Source organism: Barbus barbus, assembly GCF_936440315.1.
Source record: "Barbus barbus genome assembly, chromosome: 7".
Lineage (NCBI taxonomy): Eukaryota > Metazoa > Chordata > Actinopteri > Cypriniformes > Cyprinidae > Barbus > Barbus barbus.
Window position 1 is genome coordinate 37,177,112 of NC_136735.1, and position 17,207 is coordinate 37,194,318.

Below are 17,207 nucleotides of genomic sequence, written 5' to 3' on the forward strand. Positions count from 1 at the left end.
GTGGTTTTTAGAACATTTCTATGTGGTAAAGAGGTTTGCAATAAAAGTGAGATCTCAATATGAGCTCTGGGTGACAACTAGTGAGAAAAGTGTTTTTGTTTCTCCAAAGGAATTTAAGGATAAACAAATTTAATTCTTAACTGAGACCTCCATTAATTCCTCTAAGCAATTTTCATCTTTGGCAATACACACATTATTATTATTGTTATTACATTATTTAATATTATTTAGTTAGTTTTTATTGAACACTAGATACTGTGTATAGAATTGATGACTCATTTTATTCAGTGAGTAATATTATATAAGTTCATATTTTAATAATAATAATAATTATTATTATTATATCTAATCTATTTTAAAAATAGACATTAAACCTAATTATTTTATTATTTGTATTCATCATACACTTTATACTATTTGCTATGTTTATATTTAATCCTAATTTGATTTAATTAAAGCCAGTATTATTATATAAATATATATTATTGTTGTTATTATTATATCACATTTATTTAAAAAAATTGACATTAATCCAGTTGATTTTATCTGTTTTTTATCAAACAATATCAGTTTGCTATATTTGTATATAATCATAATTTTGTTTAATGCCACATTTTATTCACTAAATGAATAATATGAAATCTATATTATTATGATTATATAACATTTTGGGAAAAATTACACATTAAACCAAATAATTTTGTTTTTATCAAACACTTTATACTATTTGATATGTTTGTATATAATACGAATTTAGTTTAACGTCTCATTTTATTCACTGAATAATATGATATAAATCTATGTTATTATATCCTATTAACATGGCTTACGGTATATGTTGAACGTTTGAAGATAATTTGCACATTTTTTCCAGTGAATTTACTGTTCAAACGTTTTCTTTTTCCTCTTAAATGAAATAGCCTTCAGTAAATCATGCATTGCAGTGTATTCAGCTTCTGATGGGTTTGCTCGGTAGATTTGTCAGCATTGATTGTGGGCCCCAGGAAGCGATTATTGATCCTGTGTGCCCAGCAGTGCTGGCCCCGGGGTGGCCCGTCTCTGGGGGCCCGTAGGGGACAGACTGCCTGCGGGCAGTGGGGAAAATGACAATCCTGAACTAAATCTGTGCCGTTAGTGTGCATGTAAAAATGAAAAGGCTAAGACTGTAGAGATGTGTAGTTTTCGATAGTTCTCTAGACAGCCATGTTGAATCTGTTGTGTCTTTCCACATCTATGTGGTATCGGCAGTGACAGCCTGTCAAACACACCCCAGTTCTGATGTTACGGCCGGGACAACCTACTGTGGCTTACCAACCTTTTCCTGCTCCCCACCCAGACAGCCGAAGTCCTCCGAACCCTTTGAAACGCGATCTGTGGTCTGAATTGCGTCTTTGCCAGTGTGAGTTTGAAATCTTTCATGTGGAGACCAAAATAGACATAGACACCAATCAACAACCGCTACGGTCACTGGCAGATCCACCGTTCACTACATAGGCAGCAAGGTCATGGGTCATACATTTACATTTATGCACAAGTCATGAGTTTGGTTCACAGGTAATGCATAAACTGATCAAATGTGCACCTTCGATTATATGCAATTTATCCATTTGACTTATGTCATTCCGAATATACATTGTATCAGTTCATGAAGTCACTGGGAATCAAAAACCCATGACTTTGGCATTGTTCATAAATGTAAATGCACACTGTAAATGTAAACAACTTTGTGACTGATTTGAAAAGACTTTTATTAGATACGTATAAGCTAATGGCATGATACTCCAATAAGCATAAGATACACAACACAGATACTGGATAAAATAGTCAATAATTTTCAGTGAAAATTGTGAAATATTATTACAATTTAAAAATCTGTTTTCTATGTGAATATCTGTTAAAATATAATTTATTTCTGTGATACGCAGCTGAATTTTCATCATCATTACTCCAGTCTTCAGTGTCACGTGATCTTCAGAAATCATAATAATATGCTGATTTGCTGCTCAAGAAACATTTCTGATTATTATCAATGTTGAAAATATTTTTGTGGAAACTGTGATACATTTTATTTTTCAGCATTCTTTGATAATTAGAAAGTTTAAAAGAGCAGCATTCATCTGACATCTTTTGTAACATTATCATTGTCTTTACTGTCACTTTTAATCAATTTAACGCATCTTTACTGAATAAAATTATTATTTTTATTTTTTTTTTACTTTTTTGAGTTCTCTAGTTAGAACCCAGAAACCACAATACTGATCAGAAGAACCTATAATGTACAGTCTTAAAAATAAAGGTGCTTCAAAAGGTTCTTCAAGCGATGCCATAGAAGAACCATTTTTGGTTCCACACAGACCCATTCAGTCAAAGAACCATCTCTTTCTTACCTTTTTATAATCTGAAGAACCTTATTTGCCACAAAGAGCGTTTTGTGAAACAGAAAGGTTCTTCAGATGTTAAAGGTTCTTTATGGAACCATTTAGACAAAAAGGTTCTTCTATGGCATCGTGAAGCACCTTTATTTTTAAGAGTGTAACATCCACAAAAATTCATCTGTTTTGCCTTTTTGTGTGTTTTGCCTTCATTTTTCCCGAGCTCTACTTTGCACACTTCATCTGCTCCCTCATGCGTGATTTCACCGTTTTCGCTGCATGGAGATGGAGAAAGCAAGAGACGGGGGAAATCAGTGGCTAAATGAAATTAGCAGGTTAGAAGTGCCCCGGGGCAGTGAGACGGGCCTGTCTCCTGAGGCCATGCTTACTGATGGGATACATTAGTCATGACTGCATGTCAACTTTTCCTCCGTCGCCTCTTCTCTCAATCTGTGTTTTGTGTAATATGGAGCAGGAGGAGACGTGAGGCTATAAATGCAGCGGGGTGAAGGAGGGAATCCGTATTTCCAATCCTGGATTGAATCAGAACGGCTCAAAATGAATCCGGGCCCCTTCAAAGCGTCCGGACCGCTCTCGTGGGCCATGTACTTCATGAGGAAGGGCCGAAACAGCAACGCACTGTTTGGTAAAGACAAAACTGTTGTGGTTCGTCGTTCCCATCGTATTTGTCACACTTTCGTTCTCCATGAATCATATCATCCATTGTTTTTTTTGTGCTCTGTAGTTTCTCTGGTTTTATCGCTTTAGAATGTGAAAGAGGAACTGTTGAAATAGGGAACAACAACTTAATTTACCTTCATTATGTGTGTGTGTGTGTGTGTGTGTGTGTGTGTGCGTGCGTGCACCATCAGGCCTTTGTTTTTCAAGATCATTTTATATTCTTTCATTTGGTTAACACTTATTATTACTGTTAACCAAATACTAGTGGCAGTATGCTGACAGTCTGAAATATATCATTTGACACATGATATAATATCAAGTTTAGCGTGTATTAAAACATTTTGCTGCTCCACAGCAGTTCCCTTGTGGAAATGTTTTTAATTATAATAACTGCATTAAGTTTAGAGGAAATATTTGTGAAGGAAGAAACTAGGTTTGCTGTGTTTGTGTAGAGTTATATTTTATTCAGCGTGTGCTTCCTCCATGGCTCGACCGAACATGATCAGATGTTTGTAACCCTGCAACGCTTGTCAATATATTTTATAGCCGACTACAAGCGCTATTGATTCCTCAACTTTCAGAGATCAGATTACTCCAAATCAGTAAAACACAAGACCGAGATCCTGCACATCCAAGACCTGTGGTGCCTTTGTGCTAGAAAATCATTTATGATTGGCGTGCATGATATATTATTTTCCCTGGAATTGATCTTTGCTTTCAGATTCAACCGTTATATCTTCTGACCATACTGAGCCAAAATTATTATTTATAATAATTGTATTCAGACACTGCAGCATATATATGTGACGCTGGAGCACAAAACCAGTCATAAGGGTCAATTTTTCAAAATTGAGTTTTCAGACTACTATATTTTTATATCATATAGCCAAAATGATTATAAATGTTCTTTATTACTTAGTTCCAAACATGATTAGATTGAAGAGTTTAACTGAAAATGAATGTTTTTATGAACGCATCTTTCTTGTTCTTAACTAAAAATCAATCTACGTAGATGTTTTGACATTTAAACCCACAAGAAGCCACTTTATTTTCATATTAATAGAAATGCATCATATTTGTTTACAATAAGATCCATTTCAGAGCTGAAATAAAAAGACTGACTCAAGTATACTTTGTGTAATAAACAGGATGATTTGTACAGAGGCTGTTTTCATTAGTGTGACCGATATCAGGATTTGCATTTTGTTTTGTGTTTCATGTTCAGTAAAGGCAACAAGGAAGATGAGACGTGAATAACACGCATCTCACAATGCAGCTCTTTTCATTTTAACAAATGAATCAGGCCCTGTAACCGGAGCAGAACAAGATCTCTTAGTTCCCTGTGATATTGTTATGAATGACTCTGCACAGTTTGATATGACTAATGCAACATTATCTTGGGAATTTGCAACATTTGCAGCTTTACAGTCCTCATCCAAATGAATCTCAAACATGGTTAAATAATTTAGTTTTTTATTATAACTTTTGAAGAGTGCATCAGATGTTGCTCTTTATTTAAATTCAACATTCATAAAGAACAGGCACATCTACTGAAAATGATAGATGTTAAAAGAGGATTTGGCCTCAAATGTGATTCTTGACAATGCCCTATTGACTGCAGTATTTACATTTCCTGTAATTAGCCAGACTTCCCATCAAGCGTTTAGTCTGAGCATGAACTATTCTGAACTGGAAAAGTGCATTTCTTAAAACAAGGTGTCAAGCTATTATTATTTATAATGAAATATTATGCTCATTTCAGTACTGCACTTTCTTTAAAGTATTGGCAGTGTTTTGTGAAGGCATGCGCTTTCAGATGAATTCACATTCTGTTCATTTTACTGAAAGATGACGACATATTTCTGTGTTGCTTGCCATTTCCAGTTCATGCATTCAGGACGAGGATCTAACAGACTCCATATGGCGCATGCAGATCGTCTGCTGCCCCCTTTTGGCTACAAAACACAGATTAGATCATTACCAAATTACTCGGTTTCGATCAGGCAGACATTATTTCTTTTACTTATCCTCTTTTTGTGTCTTTTTTCAGTCTCTTTTGGAAAAAAAAAATACTCTAGATTTTCAGTTAGTTTTTTCCCCCGACTATTTTGACTAGAATTCATATTTCTTGCATTTTGTTATTGACATTTGTTTTTTTGTTTTTTTTTTTACTGAAGTTGTCAGCAATTTTATTTTATTTTTTATGTTGCTGTAATGAAATTTTTGTTTGCATGATTTACTAGCATCACATTAGTTTCCTGGCGAACAGCATGGTGCTTTGGAGTTTTAGTGGTGTTCTGCTGATATCATGTTCCTTCTGAAAAAATAAAAACAACATCTGCTGGTACAAAACAAACTTTTTTTTACCATCTAATATATGCGTTCCTTATACCTTTTTTTATTGTTTATATGATTTCTTAAAATAATAGATTAGATTATAATCTAATTAAACAAACTGTTTTTGCTTTAGTTTAGGCTACATTTTAGCTGCCATTTGATAAGAAACTTAAATCCAAACAATTCAACAGTGAACCATTTGACGCGAGCGCGCGAGGAATTCCATTGACTGCTCAGATCCACTTTTTCCCCCCGGTTCGGACCGTCTTCTGATTGGTCGAGCCTATCGAGGTCTGTCATCGCTGACCAATGAGAACGCTCGGGGGGGAGGCCTATGCAAATGAGCTCTCCTGGCTGGCGTGCCTGAGCTGCCCATTGCCAGTAAAAGCGCGTCGCTGCCGAGAGATTCATTCACAACGCATCATCCTTTCCACTGCGAGCGGCGTCCTGGATTTTGGAAGAACGCTTTCTTTTTATACAGTTTTATACCGTGTTATAGAACTGAGTGCATGTAATTTTTATACAGTTTAAGACTGAAAGCGAAAGCGCTGGCGTCATGTGCGCGGTTTGCAAGGTGCGCAACTTTACGCACACTTTCTAAAGGATACGCGAGCGCGAGATCATCCTCTCTGATGGCACCTGCTGAAAGAGCAACAACGTCTCCATCATAAACTGACTTGAGTTCGGTTCAGACTGAACGGCACGGTTTGCACCTCACCAAACGGATAGTAAGACGCGCAAACTTTCCACTTCGCGCTTGAGCTCGTACCCTTGGTCCGTCTGATCAGCTGCTCGTCTGGAGCCCTGGATCCTGATCCTGACTGAGAGGGTGTTCAAAAGATACCAAATGGTTTTTCTTTGGGACGCCAAATACGGTAAGAGCGTTTCTCAGCTCTGCGTAACGGCGGTTTCGCGAGTCTATTTTTACGCGTCACGTTTCATCGTGTCTGAATGTTCATAGCTGTTAATAATCACCGAAACCTTTAACCTTAAGCGAAATCGTGATGTTAATGTGTCAAAAACACTGCAGATTCTCTCTCTCTCAACTTCAGTTCACTTTGCTTTATTTGGCACGACTGAAACTATAGTTATATTGCTAAAGCAGTGTAAAATAATATAAGAATGCAAAAGGATTAAGCAAGTAGTATTTTCAAACAAAATAGCATTGCATTAAATTTAGAAGTCAATTTTCTGAATAATTAATTAAATATGAGTTATAAAAAGGAAAGAGATTCAAAATAAGACTAAATATGAGAGGCAAATCGAAGTATATGATCTAGAAATGCATTAAATAAGTATATAAAAATGACTTAATTGTTTCATAAGTCTTTCATGATGAACTTGTTTTTAAATGTCATTTTGATATTTATAAGAGATTAAGTAGTGTTAACTGTCCCAAAAATGAAAATATGTTATCAATGTTTTTTTTTTAAATGCCAAGTGAATCAGACGGAAATCATTATGTTGTCAAATGTGAGGCAAAAAAAAAAACAACAAATAGAGATGACCTGCATAGACCCTCATTGTCCAATGTATGAAAATAGAAAATGTATGAAACCAATTTGAATATAAAGTTTATATTTTTAAGAGCTTGATGTGTTTTTAGAACAAAAGAAGAGATTATTTAAAAGTCTAGTTTTCGTACTGTTCCTTAAGAATAAGTCTTTGCATTGTCATTGTTTTTTAATTCTCCCATGTCTGGACTATGTGTATGGCTTCCGGAATGTGTGCTGTTTTGTCCATTCTGTCTGCAAATGCATATCTGTGTTTTCTACACCTCATCTCACTCACCCCAAACACCCATCATCAAACTCCAGTTTTAGCCTGATGTAGCGGCTGAGTCTGTGTTTATATTGGGCGGTGGGTTTGGAGAGAGTGCTGTGGCTCTCTGTGCGCAGTGCTGTAACGTGTGTAACTGCACTCATGTGGCAACGATTGTGGTTGGCCGAATGACCGCAGGCCGTGACGCTGTCTGATGGTTTTAATGCTTTCATACGCCTGTAAGGCACTGCTGCTGCTGCTCGGGCTCCGGCACAGAAGTCAACCGGGGTAGCGGCACCAGAAGTTGCTTGGAAAAGCGTTTTTAAAAATGTAGTACTTTGTGCATGACAAAAACTAAAAGACAGAAGCTTACAGTACACTGAGCACAGCTGCAGAAGATGACATATTGTACAGTAAAGTAGTGATATTTAATAAATAATGATTCATTTTACTATAAATTATTTTGCATAGTAATACAGTGTTAAGCAAAGCAACACTTAATATAGATGTTTGGTCACAAGTGTGGGCCCTAGGTAGGCTCTATGATCAATAGTGTCAAATGTTGCTTATTTAATCTCATTTTACACCTTTTTGAAACATCTCAGATTTACTTTTTGCAAAATTGTAAACTTTTTACATATTCTGTTGAGTTGAGTGAAAGGCCTAATGCACGTTTGTGTTTCAGAACCTGCGCCTGGGCGACGCTTCACGCCTCCCTCGACCACTCTGAGCTCGGGGAAGATGAATGAGGGGTTGCCCCTGGGGGCACAGGAGAGCAGCGGTGCCGCCCTGGTGGGCAAACTGCGCATGGCTGACCGGAGCATGGTGGAGGTGCTTTCCGACCACCCAGGAGAGCTGGTGCGCACCGACAGCCCCAACTTCCTCTGCTCTGTCCTGCCAACACACTGGCGCTGCAACAAGACGCTGCCCATCGCCTTCAAGGTACCTAACCGCAGACCGCTGGTATCTGTGAATGACATCTTATGGTTTAATAATATTGTGCAATAGGAAGAACTATGCATACATTTTTTTTTCTCAGACTCGAGGATGTTTTAAAATCTTACAATCTCACATTGCCCTTTTTGTAATGCACATCCTTAATTAAGCTAATGATTTGGAGGGAAGCGTCAGTAATTGTTGTTAATCTCCTGTTGTCACGGGTGACCGCAACAACTTTCATCATCATCATCTTCCGCATTTGGCAAATGACGGTAAAAATGCAAACCACCCAGTCTTGCCAAAACCAGAACGTAGTGCTGTGAGGCATGTGTGTGTGCTCTATAACAAAGAGCTGAAGAATGTGCTGACATTTACAGTTAATATGCAAATAACCTGCTCATTTAGTTTAGATGTGGAGATATTGCACAAGTAGACGTGACACAGGACAGTAAAGAGGATTTGAATGTTGTTTGGTTTTCGTTTTCTCCCTCTGCCCAATGTTTTTCCTTAGTAATAAAGTAATTAAATAAGATCTTTTGTTAAGCCTAATAATAGTATATGCACACTAGTCAAAATAAACAAATAAACACATAGATACATAAATAAAAAGAGTAGTTGAAGTAATGATGCTGAAAATTTAGCTTTGATCAGAGCAATAAATTACACTGCCCTCTAAAAGTTTGGAAACGCCGTAGAAAAGTGGGGTTTTGGACAATATTGGAATGAATCCTTTTTAATTTGAGATAATTTTGCACTGATAAGGGACAACACAAACTACAAAAACATATTTTATTACATAAACAGTTTATACATAGAAAAAACTTACATTTTCGATTCAGCAAAATATCCAGTATTAGCAGCTACTACAGCTCTGCATAATGTTGTTTATTCAAACATTAACTTGATACTGTATATTACTCCAAGCCTCCTGAAGGATTGCCCAAAGATGATTCACACTGGTTGGACACTTATTACAGACATCACGGTCCAGTTCCTCCCATAGTAGCTCAATTGGGTTGAGGTCGGGTGATTGGGGAGGCCATTCCATGTCAGACATGATGCCAGCTGACTGTTTCCTCTCCAAATAGGATTTGCACAGCTTGGAAGTGTGCTTGGGGTCATTGTCTTGTTGGAAGTTATAGGAAGTTTGGGGTGTTTCCAAACTTTTGGAGGGCAGTGTACATTTTACAATATAGTTACATAGAAACAGTAATTGTTTTTAAACCTTTGTATAACTGAGCAAATAAATGTAGTGTTGGTGAGTATAAAACTTCTTAAAAAAAAATAAAAATAAATCTTGAATATATATTAAATCAATGGTTTTTATCATATTCTTAATATTATGGTTTTTTGTTTTTGTCTTCTTCATTATTCATCCAACTTTTATCATTGTGGCATAGTGTGATAATTGATCTGTTTTTAAAATGCATTTTTGACAACGGTTTAAATGTATCTAACATATCATCTTTATTCATTGGTTGACAGGTGGTTGCCCTTGGTGACATCCCTGATGGCACTTTGGTCACCGTGATGGCCGGCAATGATGAGAATTACTCTGCCGAACTCCGCAATGCCACAGCCGCCATCAAGAATCAAGTGGCTCGTTTTAATGACCTGCGTTTCGTTGGCCGTAGCGGACGAGGTAAAATGCATATAACGTTTAAAAAAATAACATATTTGCTCCTCACCTAGACATACACATGTTTTTAGAAGGAAACAGTTGATGTAGACTCACCACTGAGCCGTGACGGAGATATTTTAATGGCAGTGTGTACATGTTTGGTTAAATGTGTGTGTTCCTGTGTGTTTTGATATATAACTCACACACGTCTGCAAAGACCGTTACCTGTCGCTTTCACTTCCTGTGGCACGTGGCTAGTGCAGTCAAATACTGCAGATCTTATCTATTTAAATCACAATGCTTTATGTACACTTGCTAGTCATCCAGCCCTTTGTACCACCTTCTGATTGTTGAGCTGCTGTGGTGGCAGAGCAATTTTTGTGGCTTTTATTTTAGATATTTAAAGCAGCCAAAATGTGACTTGTGTAAAAATGAGCAGTGACTTCTTACTGTATTTGTGATGTATGAATCGTCCAGCTTCCGTAATGACAGAGTAGTTAGTCAACAGAATGACTGGCTTCTGGGAAAACGAGGGGTCCCGCAGGGCTCTATTCAAGGCCCGATGTGATTTTGCTGATATAGCCCTCAACGCTAACACCACTGCTTTTAACCTACATGTCCAGGCCTGCGATACATATACGGATGCATACACACTCCTTTGTCCTGCTCTCTTTTGTCTGCGTCATCATTTGAACACAGCATAATAGAGGCAACAAAGTCGATGTTTGCAGCAGGTGTGCTTGCATGGTTTGAGCACAAAATGCATGCATTGAAAATGGAAACTGAGTTTGTGTACAAAGAAAAGGATAAATGTTTTGTCGGGATTGTTAAACAAAACATATTTGTCCATTTTACTGCATGAAAGTCTTGTTTTTCAGTGCATTTCAGACATGCACATCCTCACAGACTGTTGTTTATCTGAACAACGCAATGTTTGAGAGCACCAAGAGCAGCTGCTCTCTGCTGCGATGGAAGTGATTAGGTTTAGTGCCGGAAAAGAGTGCGGGTCGAGAAAAAACTGCAAGAGCATGTTAAGTAAAGAAGAAATGTAAACTATGCATATCTACACACACTCTTGCTACTCTGTTTTATGCAGACGAGTAGATAAGACAACAAAGACTGTATCTGTGTGGCTTTTTGTCCATCCATCTTTTTTTTCGCAGCATCGTGAGTCACTTGATGTCTTCAGGCACATTTATATGCACACATTTATAAAGTGTCTTGCTTTGTGAGTTTGACTTGCCCATGCACACTAACACACCGTACAGTGCTCTACAAAATAGACACATGTAAACAAATGATAAACAAATTTCCCCACATCACACATGCCCACACACACTATGTATGGATATCCCCTTGAGAAACACTCTGCACTTCCTCCCTGTTTGGGCATTGAGCCTCAGACAGAACGTCTCCCATCCAGACACTAAACCACTGAACCACAGTCCGTGTGTGTGTGTGTGTGTGTTAGTGCAGAAGGTTTTGTAATGAGTGTGTTAGACAGGAACAGATGAGTCAGTGTTTTGCATTTATATTTCTTGAGAATTCATCTACAAAATAGTACTATCAAATTATTAACCAGTCATATACATGTGGCAGTACCATGGTATCAGATGATATTGACATGGTACTCAAAATAACACCATGCTAATACCATGCTGCATGTCCAAAAACATGGTATTATCATGGTACTGGGTCCAAATACCATGGTATTATCATGGGACTCAAATAAACTTCAAAGAAGTACCATGGCACCATTTCCAAAAACACAAGTTATTTTTAATGCGATTACTATGGTATTTAAATGATTTTGTGGCAGTACCATGGTATCAGATAGTTGGTACTTTGTTGGTAAATACCATGTCCAAAAAAACATGTTAGTATGTTTTGCACGTGATGTATTACTGTGTTTCCATGTTCACTTGCAAAAGTTCATGAATTTTAGTATAAATCACTATATTTCATACTTAAAAAACAGTATAGCTGTTATTTAACACATACCATGGTACTAAATGATTACCGTATTCATAAATCATGATGTGATATTTACCATATACAAAAGCATGGTATTATCATGGTGCTTTTCTTTTCTTTTTTGTGCAGTAAGTGAGTTATTAATGTGGTGCCATGTTTTTAAAATCAAGGTAAAACCATGGTACTTTACTACACATATCATGGTACTGATGATATATTAGGCTATACTCTTACACTTACAAAAAAGTGCCATGGTACTGCCATGATTTTTTTGGATGTGTCCATGTTAGTACTTTGGAGTTCCATAGAAATGCCATGGTAAAGTACCATTAAGTACTGTGTAAATAATATTACCACCTACCATAGTACACCTACAGCAGTGGCTGTTTACTATGGTATTTATGCGATTCTCGAAGGTACCTCAAAGAATACCATACAGTATGTCCAAAAACATATTGCTGTAATTATCATATTACTGTGTCCAAATGCATAGTTATGCCATAATTTGACACATAACATGGTACTGAATGACCACATAGTTTTTACATGCAAAATATCATGGTACTTTTCTATAAACTGATTATTCCAAATGTTTAGTTGTAAAAGGCAGAGTGTTAGCTCCATATTACAGCATTATAAGTGTGTTTTCCTGGATGTGATGTGATGTTTGTGTGTGAGATCATGGCAGACAGAAGTGAATCAGTGTTGTCACAGCGACTGCGCTCAGAATAGCACCTGGCTTCGCACTCGAGCGCTGATCCTTGGCGCGGCCCTTGTTTGTGTGTGTACCGCACATCTGTGCATATGTGTGTGGTCAGGCCTTGTAGTCTGTCAGATTTTGGGGAACAGCTTGGAGTTTTTCCCAGCTCTATTTTTCTGGCTGAATAGCGAGCAGCGCGTGTGCGTGTAACCGTACCTTACTTTGGCTGGCGAGCTTGGGCCCGTTTAGCGCCGTGTAACTCAAACCTGCTGTTGGCACGCAAGCGTTCGCCTCCCTGGGGTCCATCTCATCGTCATAGCGATGAGTGACAGGTGAAGGCATCAGGAATTGTGGGTACAGACCCCAGCTCCCATAATCCTCATAGTCAAATCCGGTTTGTGTCGTTTGGCACATGTGCACGTCTCGCCTCATAATGTCAGTCAAAATATGAGAAAAAAGCTCATTATGAAACTAAAATCATGCTTCTCATTACCGTTTGAATGAGTTTGAGTCATAGCAAGAGCAGCCAGAGTGAATTAATACAAACACTGACATTTAGGGAGTCAGTGTTTTTAAAGCAATTTTATTTTTCAAGAATGCTTTTGTAGCAGAATGTTGAGGATTTGTTTCACAAAATTTGGCAACAGTGACAACTAAATGATAATTACCCAGAAACGTTAAAATCTCAACTCAAATGTGTTTGTGATACACACCCTTTTTCAGCCTTGTTTTTATAGGAAATTAAGACCTTTATTCCACAAAGACGCATTCAATTGATCAAAAAGTGACAGTAAAGACATTTATAATGTTACAAAATAACTTTCTATTCATCAAAGAATCCTGAAAAAATAAAATGCATCACGGTTTCCACAAAAATATTGTGCAGCACAACTGTTTTCAACATTTATAATAAACAGAAATATTTCTTGAGCAGCAAATCCGCATATTACAATATATGTAATTTTCATTATGCTTGTAATGTCATTACTCAAATACAATGATTTAAATACAATTATTCTAAATCAAAGTGGTACTTAATAATTACACCCAATAATGTGTATGCTTGGTTATTTTATATTTTATTTTGAATTTGTTTGGCATGTTTTTTTTAGTATTACACTATACAGTTTAAGACTTTTGAGAATTTTGCTGTGAAATGTGTTTAACTGTCCTGAAAATAAAGTCAATTGCAAACAATCCAGGATGTCCTAAAAATGACTTTGGGGTGAAATGCAATCTTGGCTGATTTGATGACTTTCACCTTTTTTGTGGTTGTTTTTATTTGTAAGCATGTATATTGTTGTCTCAGTGCATGTGAAATCGGTCCATCTTTGTGCCGCAGCTCCTCTCGATATCTCACTGTATTATTTCTGACTCTCTCTCTCTTCGAGATCGTCCATGTGTCCTCTGTTTATTTGGGGACACGGTCACATGACGCGCTGTTTGGCCCGTGTCTCTGCTTTACTGTCTGAACTCTGTCTCTGTTTAAGGACACAACAAAGGCGACTTTAAATTCCCTTCTGTGTCTGATCGTGGGATTTTTATTGTGACACGAGCACTTATGATGACAGCTGTCCATCAGATGGATCTTGGTCTTGGGCAGATGGATGGTCTTTATCCACTCAGTCTCGTCTCGCTTACTGTGTTTTACAGTGTCACACTCCTTTAAATATGTACATCTCGCATGTAGCTACTAAAAAATATATCCTGTGAATACATGCTAAATATATTCTGCAAATGCCAAATTTCTGATCAGTTTGTCTGTGTTTTTCAGGCAAGAGTTTCACTCTCACCATCACCGTCTTCACAAACCCTCCTCAGGTGGCCACGTATCAGAGAGCCATAAAGATCACTGTGGACGGACCCCGAGAACCACGACGTGAGTGACCACAAACATATGAAATCTAATTTAAAAAATGGTATATCATATATATATATATATATATATATATATATATATATATATATACACATGCATGCATACATACATGCATACATACACACACACACACACACACACACACATACATACACACACTCTTTTTGAGGTGGTACATGTAATATATGTACTGCCAACTTGTGTTTTTATTGTTATGTTCGTTATCAGCGTCATATGATCAGTGTAAAACAGTGAATTAAAGCTGTGGACGTGTTTGAGTTTGATGTGGTTTGGCTGTTGGTGGCCGGATGGGTTTCGTTTTGTCTCTTCTGTGATTTCAGTCAGTTTGACAAGTAACGGCTGAGATTTGAGTATGATTAGTAAGCCAGTACATAGTATAGTGATGGTATCTGATGTAAATACTACGGTACTAAATGTTTTTACCATATGTATTAGATGTTATTCTAGGTATGGTAAAGAAAACTCGTGTTAATTTTTGTTAGTGGAATGTTTTTATTTCAAATAAATGACAAATGAAAAAGGAAAAAAGACATGAATGATTTTAATATTGACAGTGAAAACAGTGAAAAATGTTTTTGCATAATTTTTAATTATATTATTTTTAAGTTTTGATAATAATTTATAATATGTATTGTGTCTTAAGATTTTCATTGTTATAATAATTTTTATTATTATTATTTATAATTTATTTTAACTACTTTAGTATATTACATTATTAGTAGAAGTAGTAGTACTTAATTTTTCAGTGGTTTTATTAGTAATATAATTTTTAATAATAATAATTTAATAATTATAACAATTACTTTAATAAAAAAATAGATATGCATAAAATTGTGCATTATTATTATTATTATCATTATTAAGTGTATTTTTATTAAAGTACCAGAATCTTTCCACAGATTATTTGTATTGGTATACCACACTATTTATATCGGAATGTCTCTGAATCATATTGGTCAGATTAGTGTACTGTGTGTCTGTGTGTGTGTGTGTGTGTGTGTGTGTGTGTGTGTGTGTTTTAATAGCATGTCTTTATATGAGTGCGTATCACGCTGTGCTCTCGTGTTGGTGGCCGTGGTGGCTCTATTCCCCGTTGGTCCGTTATTCCGGTCGGGAATCCGTCGGACGGCGCCACCCCACATATTCTGGGTCTGTCTGCTCTGGCCTCATCTTCAAAGCGCTCAGACGCGCTCTCTGATTTCAGCAGGACTTCCTCTCCTCGCGTGCGCAGACGACTGCACGGATGAGTGCGGCTGATGGTTTCACACAGCTGTGGCCGTGTCTTTTCCGTTTGCTATTTTCTCTCATCGCCTGTGATCATTAATCCCACCGTGCTCTATGTGTGAGGTCAGAGCGACACACACACACACACACATCAGACACCACAGAGCCCCTTACTGGAGCAATGACGCGCTCAATCAGCATCATTAGTAGCATGTGAGATGTACAGAAGTGTGTGTGTGGTCAGATCATGGTGTATATGTTGTGTGTGTGCGTGTGTGTTTAAGTGGCTTTGATTGTGTTGATGGACAGTCAGTAACTAAATCGTTCTCTCTCATCTCCGTTCTCTGTGTGTGTGTGTGTGTGTGTGTGTGTGTGTGTCCAGGCCACCGACAGAAGCCGGATGAAGCAGTAAAGCCAGGCGCGTTAGCTTTCTCTGAACAGTTGCGGCGAAGTGCCATGCGGTGCAGTCCACACCATGGCCCCGCCCCCAACCCCCGCCCCGCCCTCAACACACACCCCTTCAGCAGCCCCGCCCACAGCCAGATTTCCGGTGAGTTAGACGGCAAAAACTCTGTACCTCACGCACATTTACATCATAGAGCAACTCGATTCTGTTCAGTTCTATTCTATTCTATTCAGTTCCCTTCTGTTCTGTCCTATTCTATTCTATATTCTACTTTTCTACTGAGGGCAGAGCTGATTGTTAATTGTATTCAGTTCCATTCTATTCCATTCTGTTTTGTAGTTCTGTTCTATTCTATATTCTACTCTTCTGCTGTGGGCTGAGCCGTTTGTTAGTTCCATTCCATTCTATTCAATTCTGTTCTGCTGTTCTGTCTGTCTTCTACTCTGTTCTGTTCTACTCTTCTAATGAGGGCAGACATGTTTGTCAATTCTATTCAGTTCTATTCAATTCCATCCTATTCCCTTCAGTTTTTTCTTATTCTGTTCTATATTCTACTCTTCCCCTGTGGGCAGACCTGTTTGTTAGTTCTATTCAGTTCCTATTCAGTTATTGCTGTTGGGTTTTTTTTTTTTTTTTGCTTACTCTATTCTGTGTTCTACTGTTCTACTGAGGGCAGGCTACTCTATTATATTCTATTATATTCTATTCTATTGTAGAGGATTTTACTAAAGACCCATTAGAATCATTATTAAAGATACAGTCCATTATTTTCTGTTTAATTATCATCTTCAGTTCTATTTATTTCTATTCCATGGATTCCATTTTTTTATTTTTTTCTGGGTAAGTTTTATTTCTTAATTTATTTATTTTATTTACTTTATTTACTCAAATCTAAACAGTGAGAATATAAATTAGAAATGAACATAAATCAAAAATAGAAAAAGAAAACGAATAGAAAATAGAAAACTTTCTATAGTTCCCTCACAAACCCCAGTTTTGGAAACAAAACTATTCTATTCTATTCTATTCTATTCTATTCTATTCTATTCTATTCTATTCTGTTCTATTCTGTTCTATTCTATCAATCAGAAAATCAATTAGAATTACTTGCAAATGCTCGTGTTGTGCTTTTGCATTAGTGTATAATAGTTCAGGGTTAGTGAAAGGAAGTGTGTGTGCGCGTGTGTGCGTGTGCGCATATGTGTGTGTGTGTGTGTGCGGCACGTTGTTTTTGGTTCTGCTTGTTCCTGGCAGGTGACGGGGGGAAGTGGGGACACATCACACATCATCGG

The 17,207-nt window shown here is 37.2% G+C and overlaps 1 pseudogene across 1 annotated transcript in view; it reads left to right on the forward strand.

Moving 5' to 3' along the window:
- Positions 1-17,207, forward strand: part of LOC306872158 (runt-related transcription factor 1-like) — a 52,266-nt pseudogene that overhangs the window by 23,362 nt on the left and 11,697 nt on the right. Inside the window, exons 3-6 of the transcript XR_013785835.1 lie at positions 7,837-8,093; positions 9,576-9,732; positions 14,160-14,264; positions 15,892-16,059. The product of XR_013785835.1 is annotated as a runt-related transcription factor 1-like (transcript). The remainder of the gene's footprint in view (positions 1-7,836; positions 8,094-9,575; positions 9,733-14,159; positions 14,265-15,891; positions 16,060-17,207) is intronic.